General features: G+C 32.7%; 1 protein-coding gene and 2 pseudogenes across 6 annotated transcripts in view; 1 reads left to right on the plus strand and 2 right to left on the minus strand.

Moving 5' to 3' along the window:
- The window catches only part of Ralyl (RALY RNA binding protein like), a 441521-nt gene that overhangs the window by 210426 nt on the left and 218768 nt on the right, over positions 1-12327 (plus strand). The window lies entirely within an intron of this gene.
- On the minus strand, positions 5975-7108 carry LOC124102354 (proliferating cell nuclear antigen-like; annotated as a pseudogene).
- Positions 7084-7176, minus strand: LOC124102387 (U6 spliceosomal RNA; annotated as a pseudogene).

Consider the following 12327-nt stretch of genomic DNA (forward strand, 5'->3'; position numbering starts at 1 on the left):
TAAAAAAGAAAAAAGAAAATCATTTTTCAAGACAACCAAGGAAATTTGACTACTAACTGGATTTTTAATGATATTAAGATAATTATTAATGCTTTGAGACATGATGATAGTATTATGATTTTTGTTTGAGCAAAGAAATTTTAATCTTAAGTGTACATGAGGAGACACTTAAAGAAAACATAATTAGGCCTGGGATTTGGTTCAAAATAATTTGGCTTTGGATAACAGATGAAACAAGATTGTGCTGAGCTGATGGTTCTTTAAGCTGGGTGATGGATAGATGGTAATCAATATATTTATCTTTTAGCTTTTGCATATAAAACTTTCCACAATAAAAAATAAGGAAAACCACAGGTCTTGACTAAGCCATCTGATTTAAGCTATTTTTCAGCTCTATCCTCAAATGAGAGATCATGCTGAAAGGAACCATCTGGCAACAAAGAATGAAAAGCAATACTGGACCAATTTTGGCTTCATCTAGTATTTTCTGGAATATAGATGTGCTTGGTCTTAGTACAGTGAGAACCAGCAGTCACCCTCCTAGCACATGCATGGGCAGACATTTGGATCTTTATGTGTATTGTCAGGAAAACAGAGATAATAGAACTTTGATTCTGCCAAACATAGTTGGCTCTCTTCTTATATCAAGAATTGGCTCTGACACTCATATCCAGCTACCACAACATATTTTTGAATTGCTATGAAATACTTGGCTTTTTTCTCTCTCTTGACTTTGATAACCTATATTGCTTATTTCTGAGAAGACAGTAGTAAAGTTGCATCATCAAAAAAGAACTTTTATACCCATTTGTGTGAATACTTTATATATATATATATATATATATATATATACACACACACACACACACACACACACACACACACACATATACATGGGCTTGCTTATTACGTACACCATACAAACAAATGCACAATACACACAAATACACACAGAAAAATACTTTAACACTATGAGTAGTGTACTACGGGAAGACAAGCATTTTGGGAGACAGAGTCAGGTGGAAAGTTATTAAAAATGATGCAGAGCAATTCATTCTGGCCTCATATTTGTATCATTTGAAGAGTTGAAAAAAATCTTATCTTTGTACCATCCAAAATCAAATGAATCAGAATTTGGGGGGATGGTGCCAACTCTAAGTATTTTTAAAAAATCTTTCCAGGTGACAGTCATCTGTAGCAAGTATTGAGAATACTGAAGTACAGCTCTGCAAGCATTTATCTGAGATAAAATGAAAAACTTTTCTTTGCTACCTTGCCTTCCTGTGCTATCTTCTAGCTCTCTACTCCCAAATCTAAAAGACAAAAAATAAAGGAATTTTAAAGCTAAAAGAAATGGCAAGTTGTGCTGGAGTTGTGGCTCAGTGGTATAGTGCTCGCCTACCACGCACAAGGCACTGGGTTTGATCCTCAGCACCACATAAATGTAAAATAAAGATATTGTGTCCACCTAAAACTTAAGAATAAATATTAAAAAAGGAAATGGCAAGATGATTGTGCTTAAAGTTTATTAATTTATTTATTCTGCAAACATGGAACTAACCCTTTCCTATGCTTTCTCAAGTTTTAAATGTAAGTTATTTGTAAGTATTTTTAGTCTCTGTGTCCCCTTTCCCTACCACCTACCTCTTTAGATGAAAAAAACAAACAAACATGATACTATCAGGAGATTATTTTATAGATTACTACCACTGGCTTTCACAGAGCTCTATGCAGGACAAGATATAAATGTTCTTCAATGTGCGATAGAATCACAACCTAATAAATTCATCAAATTGAAAATATCATAAGTCAGAATGCACTCAATATACCTACCAAACATCATAGCCCAATCTAGCTTACCGTAAATGTGCTCAGAACAGTTACATTAGCTTACAGTTGGGAAAAAGTCATCTAACACAAAACCTATTTTATAATAAAATAGGGAATATCTATAAACACACAGATGGGCATTTTATAGACACAATTGAATGCAAAAATACAAAACATGATATTAAACAAGCTGGCAACACAGTACACTGTGGAATATCAGTTGTTTTCCCTCGTGATCATGTGGCTTAATAGGAACTGTGGATTACTTCTGCTACCCAGCATCATCAGAGAATACTGTATTACATTTCCCTAGCCTGGGAGATCAGAATTGTAATCCAGCATACAGTAACTGAATGCACATCACTTTGCACCATTGTAAAGTAAAAAAAAATGCCAAGCCATCATCAGGGTGAATTGTCTATATATGATAACCACAAATGCTTACTGAATAGTCACTATGGTAGGTTTAAGGAATTCAAATATGATTAAGACCATATCACGTATTGTCCTTTACCTCACATTGGCACAGTAATTAACATAATGGTAAGGGCCCAGGGAGAGCAACAAATTGAGCCTATAAATAAATTAAGCCAGTAAACAGAGTTAAAGAAGGAAGTATTTATGGAGTTTTTATGTAAAGGTCTTCAAGGGGTAAAACTTGGGTGTGTCTGTATATGTGTATGGAGAGAGATAATTTAAAACAGAGAGGAGCCAGAATAAAAACTGTTATTTGAAAGTTGATCCATTGCTTACAGAATAATGTACGTAGGTGGAAATTTCAATGTTAGGCAAAGAAAACACTTAGGGTCAGTTTGTTAAGATAGCAAGGTCACTTATAGAGTGACTATCTATACTTGGGTAATTACAGTGAAGAGTGAATAGACAAGCAGATTGCTAAGATGCAGTTACAGACACATCTTGGTGAGTGGATGTGACAGAAAACTTAAAGATGACAAAGTAATTTTACTTATGATGACTGATACTAGAACTTGACTGGTAGTGGAATGAAAAAATACTGGTGTTATTCAAGATCAGAAATGATCCTATATAACAGGGTATTATATTTAAAAACTAACAAAATCAAACAACATAAAGAAATAAAAATGTAGGTAATCAAAAGTCAGAGAGAGGGGCTTGGGCTGTAGCTCAGTGGTATATATATAATTTTTTTTCTTTAAATAAAAAAGAGAGTCAGAGAGGGCTGGGATTGTGGCTCAGTGACAGTGCACTTGCCTAGCATGTGTGAGGCACTGGGTTCTACCCATAGCACTACATAAAAAAAATAAATGAAGTTATAAATAAGATGTTGCAAAATCTATTTTAAAAAAGCCAGAGAAATTCACTGATAAATGAAATTGATTTGGCAGGAAAGCTGACGGAAGTTAAGTGACTTGTTCAACATCACATTCATCCATTCATTTTTATTTATTCATTCAATGATTATTGAGATTTATTATGTTCATGATACCAAGCTATTTGCAAGAGATACAAAGAAAATCCAAACTTGGTCCTACACTTGGAAATGTTCTAGTGTGGTATAGAAAACTGGGTTTTGAAGGCAGAACTTTAAGTCTGGTGTGGGTTTTGTCACACCCCCCCTTTTCTGTCCCATCTCACCAGGTCCACTATGACTATCCATTTAAAACCAAAGGTAGATAAACCAGCATGTTTTCCTCTTTCACTCAATGTTGACCCTATAGTTGATCATGTGTAGTTTTTGTGCTTGGGCAAGGCCACTTGGACTTTCCATGTTGGAACACCCATGGGCTTCTGAGCCTACTACTCATCATGTCTGTCCACAGAAAATGTCAAGGATTTATTATAGCTTAATGTATAATAAGTCAATTTATATGTCAATTCCAGCGCTTTATGTGAAGGGTCTGTTTCTATCATCAGCAAAGGAGATGTGCCTAACTTTTATGCTGATTTCATTATGTAGATGAATAAATGATAAATTCTCAAAAAATTATGTACTTGTTAGACAAGCATAATTTTATTTAATTTTCATTAAACACAAGGTAAAGGTGGGGATGTGGCTCAGTGGTAGAGCACTCAGCATGTGTGAGGCCCTGGGGTCAATCTTCAGCACCACATGAAGATAAATAAATAAAGGTATTGTGTCCATTTACAACTAAAAAATATTTGTAAAATAAATAAATAAAATAAAATATATTCATTAAACACGAAATATCTCACTCTTTAATGTATCTCCATATAGAGAGCAGTTTGCAAACTAAAAGTATGCATTAAAACTGATTCTCAGTCCTTCATTGTCTTTATGTTCATCGTCCTTAATCTATCTCAAAACACCCCAAGGTGAGTGACTCTGATTCTTTCTTATTTGACATCAAAATTCTTGAGAGCCTGTCTTTCACAGTAGAGTTTAATAATTTTTTAACATTAGGTCATCTTCTCTGAATTTTTACTGTTTTTAAAAATATTTAAAAGAATTTTTTTTTAATCCCATTTTCTTCCAACTCTTGCCCTGATTTCTTCCTGATTGTGGAATCCCAGTCATGAACTTTCTGCCCAAGATCAATTCTAATATCTTTCCTCTAAAATGTGCCTGGAGGACTCCAAAGCTCTTCTGTTTGTTTGTTCTTAATACTTTTCCCATTTAGGGATTTATTTATAATTTTTTCTGACTGATGTTCAACTTATTTTGAACACAGTGTTTGGACATCAATTAACAACTTCCAATGACTGTCATTTCAAAAGGGACTTCAGGAGAGAAATGTCAGAGATCTCATCTTTCTCAAAGTGATGAATATAAAAAATGTGTGAGAACTTTCATAGTATATTCACACCAAAAAAATTCTGCTTTCTGGAAATGTGTTCATGTAATTCTGCTGGATGATTTTGCATAGACTTTGTTTTACCAAGTTCACTAAGGTATTGAAAAAAAGTTGTAGAATTTTGAGAACTGAAAAAGAACTTAAAGATTTAAGGGTTTGAATGGTTAATTTTTCCTATGGTTAAACTGAGGTCAACAGAGAAGTGGGGATTTTCTGGATTTATGGGTTCCAATGGAATACTGGATTTAGAGCCTGAATTTTCTGTTTCCTTCCCTACTTGCATATGCTTCAATTCTACCCCATTTCCAACCACACTCCAAATATCACACCTGCTCTCTCTGGGTCTTCCTACTTCTTCCACAGGCCAAATCATATACAATCTGGATGATTACCAAGTATTCTTATAAGTAATTCAAAGATAATTCTTATGATCATTATTTCATCAAGGCTGTTTAATTCTTGCAGCCAAGACAATTCATCTTTTATTTCTAATATTTTTAGCAGGTACAGCATACTCAATAAATTTGTGTTTAAAAATACGACCCCTATTTGCCTGTTAGTGTGCTCAGTGATTGTTTACTACGTTATTCATGAAATCCAAGACTATAGAATATTGTAGATTTTCTACAAAATAAACACAGTTTGATTTAAATTTGTTTCTTCCATTTAGTCTTACTTAATTTTACTTAAAATTTGATTATAAGACCATATATACCAATGTTTCAGATGTAAAAAAAAAATAAGGAAAACATAAAATTTAGTGCCACTTACTGTTTAGTAAGTTTCAGTTCTTAAAAATATAAATATGTTTGGTTAAATGGTAACAATGAAGGGTTTTTAAAATATAAAACCTTACAAACAAAATTATTTTTTTGCCAATTTCAAATGATTTGAGAAATTTATTCTTAAAATTTATTTCAATTTAACATAACAATTTGTTTCCATGAAACTTCTTAGATATGCTTATTAAAATTTTTAATTAAATGTAACTTTGGATAATTTAGAACACTTTAAAGATTATTTTGAGGAATTTCTTTTTTAAAAAATTCATATTAAATGTAACCAATTTCAATATTGGTTTTCCCTAAAGTTTTTAAATAATTTGTTTTCTTAGTAAAGCATAAGTATTTCTAGGTTAACAAGGACAGATTTGACTTTGGATTTTATTCTTAAAAGTACAGAAAATGAAGAGAAAAAAATAGGTTATTTACAGAAAACAGTATCTACATATGTAGATATGTACATATCTATATGTACATATTTGATGGCAATAAAGACTTTCAGTTCATGATGGCATCTCAGAAGCAGTTTGCAGAGCTTAGTTTTATTTCCTCAGAATTTAATAATACCTAAGATCCTTCTTCATTCTAGATCTTGAGAACCAGATAGTACTTTAAATGTCCCATGTCAACAATTTTATATAACAGGGGTACATCTGCAGGCATACTGAGTATTATTCCAAGAGAGAATGGAGTGGCTTTTGTAAAGAAGTTGAGGTACCTTAGTGCAAAAGTTAGCTGAACTGGCTTGTTCTTCTCTGTGGGAACAGCTTCTTCCTCTTTATCAGCATTACTTTTTTGTGACAACTTAATGTTTCCATTTTCAAGTTCTCCATTTGCAGAAAATTTCACTCCATCTTCTGCACAGGGTATTACAACAACATCTCCATTGTGACTAAGGTCTTGGCATATATGTACATATTCATCAGAAGGCATCTTTTTTTTTTCTTCCTAAGGTTTTATTCTTTCTGTGCAAGATGATTGGAATTTTCTGTCATGCTTATACCCTTTCTCATAGGAGCACCATCTTTATTCTTTTTAATGTATTCTAATTTGTTATACATGATGGCAGAATTCATTTCATATTACACGTATAAAGCACAAGTTTTCAAGTCACTGATAGTACACAAAGTATTTTCACACCATTCATGTCTTATACATGTACTTAGGGTAATGATGTCTAACTCATTCCACCACCATTCTTGCCCCCTTGCCCCCTCTTTCCCCTCCCTCCCATTTGCCCTAACTAAAGTTCCTCCATTCTTCCCATGCTCCCCACCCGCATCACCATTATGAGTCAGCATCCTCATATCAAATAAAACATTCGGCCTCAGAAGGCATCTTTAACACACAGCTGTACTCTTGTTTTAGAATTCCAAGTTGTTCAACATCTAAATCTATTAACTTCATTTCATACTCTGAAACTTTCTCATGATTTGGTCCTTCAAATACTAGCGCCAGGGTGTACACATTATCTTCAGCACTAACAGAATGATGACTTCATTTGCTAGCACATTTTACTATTGTGGATATGCTGGTGAGGTTACATCCATGGCCAGGTGGCAGTCGCATGCAGTGGTACGTGTGGATGTCCTCAGAGTGCAGGGGAAGCTGCACTGAGGAGACATGGGACAAGTCCATACTCTGCGGGTTTACATTGCCAGAGTTGATGTCCCAGCAAAACTCATTCAAGGATGATATCATCCTTGCATGGGGGCCATGCTAATTCTGTCTCATTCCAATTTTAGTATATGTGCTGCTGAAGTAAGCACAACAATTTGTTTTAATAGAGGGTTACCAAAGACCCTCAAGTAGAGTAATAGAATGGATTATGTATGATTTGTCAAATATTCATTTATAATTTGCTTTAAAAAGTACCACCCATGACTGTGGCTGTGGCTCATTGGTAGATTCCTCGCCTAGCACATGTAAAGCACTGGATTCCATCCTCAGAACCACATAAAAATAAATAAATAAAATAAAGGTATTGAGTTCATCTACAACTTAAAAAAAATACTACCCAAACCTTGGTAATATTTTCAAAACCAAATTACAGACTAAAATTTATAAATTGACATTTGACTTAGGAAGCAAATATTTGATTCTATTTATGCCTCAAATATTAATGCTATAAAATTAAAACATCAGTTTTCCTCCAAAAAGCCAACTTTGTCTACTATGTGGAATCCCTCATTATTCTGTGTTTTAATCACTTTTTTAAAGTATGTCTTTGGGACATGATGATATTAAGAGATACTATTTTCAAATTCTTTACTTGAAAGAACATTTTCTCCTTTGGAATTTTTCTGATCCAAGAAATTCTAAAGTCTATGAATCACAGATGAAGACACACAGATAATAAATTTGGGTTGCTTGTACTATGAGTGTATTAGAAGCGTAGGTCATTCCTTCCTCCAAGTAGTCCCTGTGATTTTATAAATGTCCATATGGTAGAAATAGTTTTTAGTTTGTGGCTTGCATGAAAATGTACAGAGCTTGATTATAGGCATACCATTTTTAATGGATTTTTTATGAGGATGTTGTAATACAAACCATGTCCTAACACTCAGTATACTCCCAGGCCCTGTGTCCCAAATAGCATTTAGTCAAGTGAGTCAACGAATCTGTTCCCATGATTTCAAGATTCAATGTAATTATGCTTAATAGATGACACTTAATGTTCCCCCCAAATCCTAAAACAGCATTATGGATTCCAAGAAGCTGATATAATAGCTAGTCGTGCAATCATTATGCCACAAGAAAATAACTATTGAGGAACTTCTGTGCTCAGAGTTATGGGGGAACACAGGAGGGAATGCAGATGTCATAGTTTCTCAAAATGTAATTACATATACATAGGTAAGTATAACACATTATCACATATCAAGGAAGAAATAAGGGATTAAAGGAATAAAGAAGCAGACTCCGTCAAGGCAGAGCCATTTGTATTAAGGCTCCAAGGTTTACCTTGTTTATCACCAGTTGTCAATACCCTGAATAAAATAAAATACGATCTCGGTTTGTCCTTGATTAAATAGACTAATAGACAGTTAAAATTGCTATATCTGTAAAATACATTATGAATAGCATCATTGTTTTCAGAAAGCATTAATTATAGATTGGAGAATATATAAACAGTTAAACCTAGTATACAAGGTACTTATGATCTTAAAAAAGAAATAAAAGAAAGCATGATAAAGGAGGATAAGAAATTGTATGCTATAATATTAAGAATAAAATAATTTGCCTGTTTCTTAATGACCATAGCAAAATGTGTTTTTCAAAGACTTTTTGAATCAGAAAAGTGTGCCTATAACATAATCTTTTTAACAATTTAAAGTGGTGATAAACCTAGAAATAGAAAAGAATAAAAATTGCTTCTGAATAGAAAATGCTTAAGACCAGCAGTATTTATTGATATTTTGTGCAATAAAAGAAAATAAAAAATGCAATTACCTCAGCTATTTTCTCAGTTAAAGTTGTTTTTAAGGAAAACTTCTTAGAGTAATGACTAACCTGGCTCCCACATAAGATGACTTTTTATGACATTTTCAGTGTAACTTCGATGCATGTACTTTTAGTCTAAATTATTAGCCTGGACTACTTTCCCTTTACCCACTTCAGACAGCATTTTTCAAGAAATAAACACGTATAGCAAAAGTGAAAAATAAAATCACTTTCTATTTCTTCATTTATAGGAGGTTGGACTTCCTTGGATTGCTGGAACTATAGATTTTTCAGGATGCATGCTTCAGAGGGAAGTCAGGTGATATTACTTTTCTTTTAAATTACCAGCAGACTGAAAAAAAAAATCATTAGTTCTAAATTTCAAATTCCACCTATATCTTAAGTTACACAAAACACCTTGCTGTTCCCACTTTTTTTTAACAGACTATATGAGACTGAACAACTCTTGATTACCATGGCTAAATTGTCAGCTTTTTGAAGTATTTCCTATGCAAATAACCTCCTGTGCCCTGCACAGTATAGAATTTTTAAATCCAAATAACAGGTGTAGGATTTAAATAGAATTTAAAAGGAGGTGAGGAAAATTATTTCAATCTATTTCATCAGAATCTTTTCTTAAATTAATCCTTTTATTTTCATGTTTCCTACAGAAAGCTGAGGTTGAAGTAGCAATAGTGCATATAAGATTTAGCAGTGATAATTGTTATCTACTGAATACATGACACTGCGTTGGGAAGATCAGATTGTTCATTTATTTTATACTTGTGGAGCACTCACTGAATATCCGGTATATGGGAGGAATTAGGAAAAAGAAGATCTGTGCTCTCAAGGAAGTTACATTTCATGCCTCACATTTCTCAGTGTCCTCTCCTCTGCTGAATGTCATAGATATGTACTGAGGACACTCATAATAGAAAGCACCACCAATGGAAAAAAATACTTGAGTGAAAACAACAATAATTAATTCACTAAAATGATTGCATTAACTTATGTATTGATGGAAATGAGCTTTATTCCAAATGGATTTCTAAATATATTTTAAAGTCTCATGCTTTGACAACCATGCAATATAAGGCTTTTTAATAACTCACAGCTTCATATTGACAAGTACCTTCATTATATGCAGTAAAGACTTGAGATGCAGAGTATGCAATGATGCAAAAATATGTGCATAATCAGCAAAATCATTGAACCTAAATATCTCACTAGTAGGACATTTTCTCTTTTAGGTTTCTATGAAATGTTCTACACCAAGTGTTTTTAAACTTCTTTTATTTTCTGCAAAATTCTGTGATATTTTATTGTTTTAGGTATTCTTTAACTTTCCAACTGCAACTTGAGGACACTTGTGTCACTAAAACAAATTGTAATACTCATGTTATCCAGCAACAGAGATTCTCTGATATTAATTTTCATTTCTCATTTTTGATACCTTTTTGCTCAGTTCATTTCTTTAAGGCTCTTGACATATGAGGAAAATATGAGAATGATAATAAACTCATATTAGTTAATTATACTTTTATTGGGATAAAGAAAAGAAAAATCATTAAGATGGATTAATAAGCACTCAGGGTATTTCATTTTTTAAACACACCCCAAATTGCCATTGACTCACTGAGATACATTGCTGTTCCTCAGACTTTTTATTTTCAATTTTATTTAACTTTAGAATGCATGTTTGTAATATAGAACAATTATGGATAAACCTTGCATTGGTTTTTAAGTAAGTATCACTTGTTGGTATAGTATTTATTTTGAAGAGACCTGGAATAAATATATCATCTAAAAATGTTAGGTAACAAAATAAAAATAAGTGTCCAGTGATAAAATTATTTCAAAATATAACAAAAAAAGCTATATTAATCAAAATTCAAGAGTATTCTAATAGAAAACTATAGACAAAAGGAACATTCAGAATAGAGAATCCAGAATTAAACTACACATTTATGACCAATTAAAGTATGCAAGAACACAGAAGGAAAAGATAGTCTTCAATAACTGATGCTGGGAAAACCCAGTATCTACACATAGGAGAAAGAAATTGGACCCTATCTGACTCCATATGCAAACATCAACTCAAAATGGATTAAAGTCTTAACTGTAAAGCCTAAAACAAAACAAAATATATAGGGGAAAATTGTGTGACATTGATCTGGGCAATGATTTTCTGGAAACGACCCTAAAAGCATAGGCAGAAAAAGCAAAAGTAGAAAATGGGATTGCATCAAACTAAGAAGCTTCAATAGAGCCAACGAAATAGCAGAATGAAAAGACACCTATAGATTGGGGGAAAATATCTGCAAACCATATGTCTGATAATGGGTTAATATCTGAAATATATAAGGATCTTCAAATAACTCAATAGCAAAAAAAAAGATAATTTAAAAATGAGTAAGGGATCTGAAGAGACATTTCTCAAAAGAAAACATGCAATGGCCAAAACATGTGTGAAAAAAATGTGCAAAATAGCTAACTATCATGGAAATGCAAATTAAAACGCAATAAAAAATTTCCTTATACATATTATAATGGATATTATCAAAAAGACAAAGGAGAACAAGCATTGGTGAATATGGTAAGAAAAGGAAACCCTCCTATGCTATTGGAAGGAATGTAAATTCTTGTGCCTAATATAGTAAACAGTATTGAGGTTCCCTAAAACCCTAAAAATAGGACCATATAGATTTACCAATCCCACAACTCGGTAAACACCACAAAGGAAATGAAATCAGTATGCAGAGACTGTTCACATGATGTTAATTGCAGTATTATTTGCATTGGCAAAGTTATGAATAGACCTGTGCTCATCACCAGATGAATGAATAAAGAAGATAATAAATATGCATTATAATGTATATAAATATTTACATACATAGAAAACATGCATTTATGCACACACATACATACAGAGAAATAATTTAGCTTTAAACATAGAATAAAAAATAGAATGAAATTATTTCATTTACAAGAACATGGATGAACCTAGGGGATGTGATGCTAAATGAAATTAGCCAGACACAAAAAGACAAATGCTGTGAGATTTCACTTATTTAAGGAATCTAAAAGTGTCCATCTTAAAGTGTCTCAGAGAAACAGAGCAGAATGGTAGTTGCCAGGAGCTGAGAGGTGGGGAAAATTAGATGCTGGTCAAAGGGTATGAAGTTTCAGTTACGTGGATTAAGTAATTTCTGGGGACCTACGTACTGCATGCTTAGTGTACTTAATAATACTATACTGTGTACTTGGAATGTGCCACAGAAAAGGTAATATATGAGGTGATGGATGTGTTAGTTTGTGACGATCATTTCACAATGTGTATATTCATCAAAGCATCCTGTTGCACATCTTATTTGTAAATTACTTGTAAATTATTTGTAAACTTATTTGTAAATTATTTAAATAAAGCTAGAAAATATTTTAAAACCAAAAAAAAAAGGATTAAGAAATTTCTAGTG

This window comes from Marmota monax, unplaced genomic scaffold, assembly GCF_021218885.2.
Source record: "Marmota monax isolate L192 unplaced genomic scaffold, Marmota_monax_Labrador192_F-V1.1 WCK01_AAM20220418_F8-fsc00147, whole genome shotgun sequence".
Taxonomy (NCBI): domain Eukaryota; kingdom Metazoa; phylum Chordata; class Mammalia; order Rodentia; family Sciuridae; genus Marmota; species Marmota monax.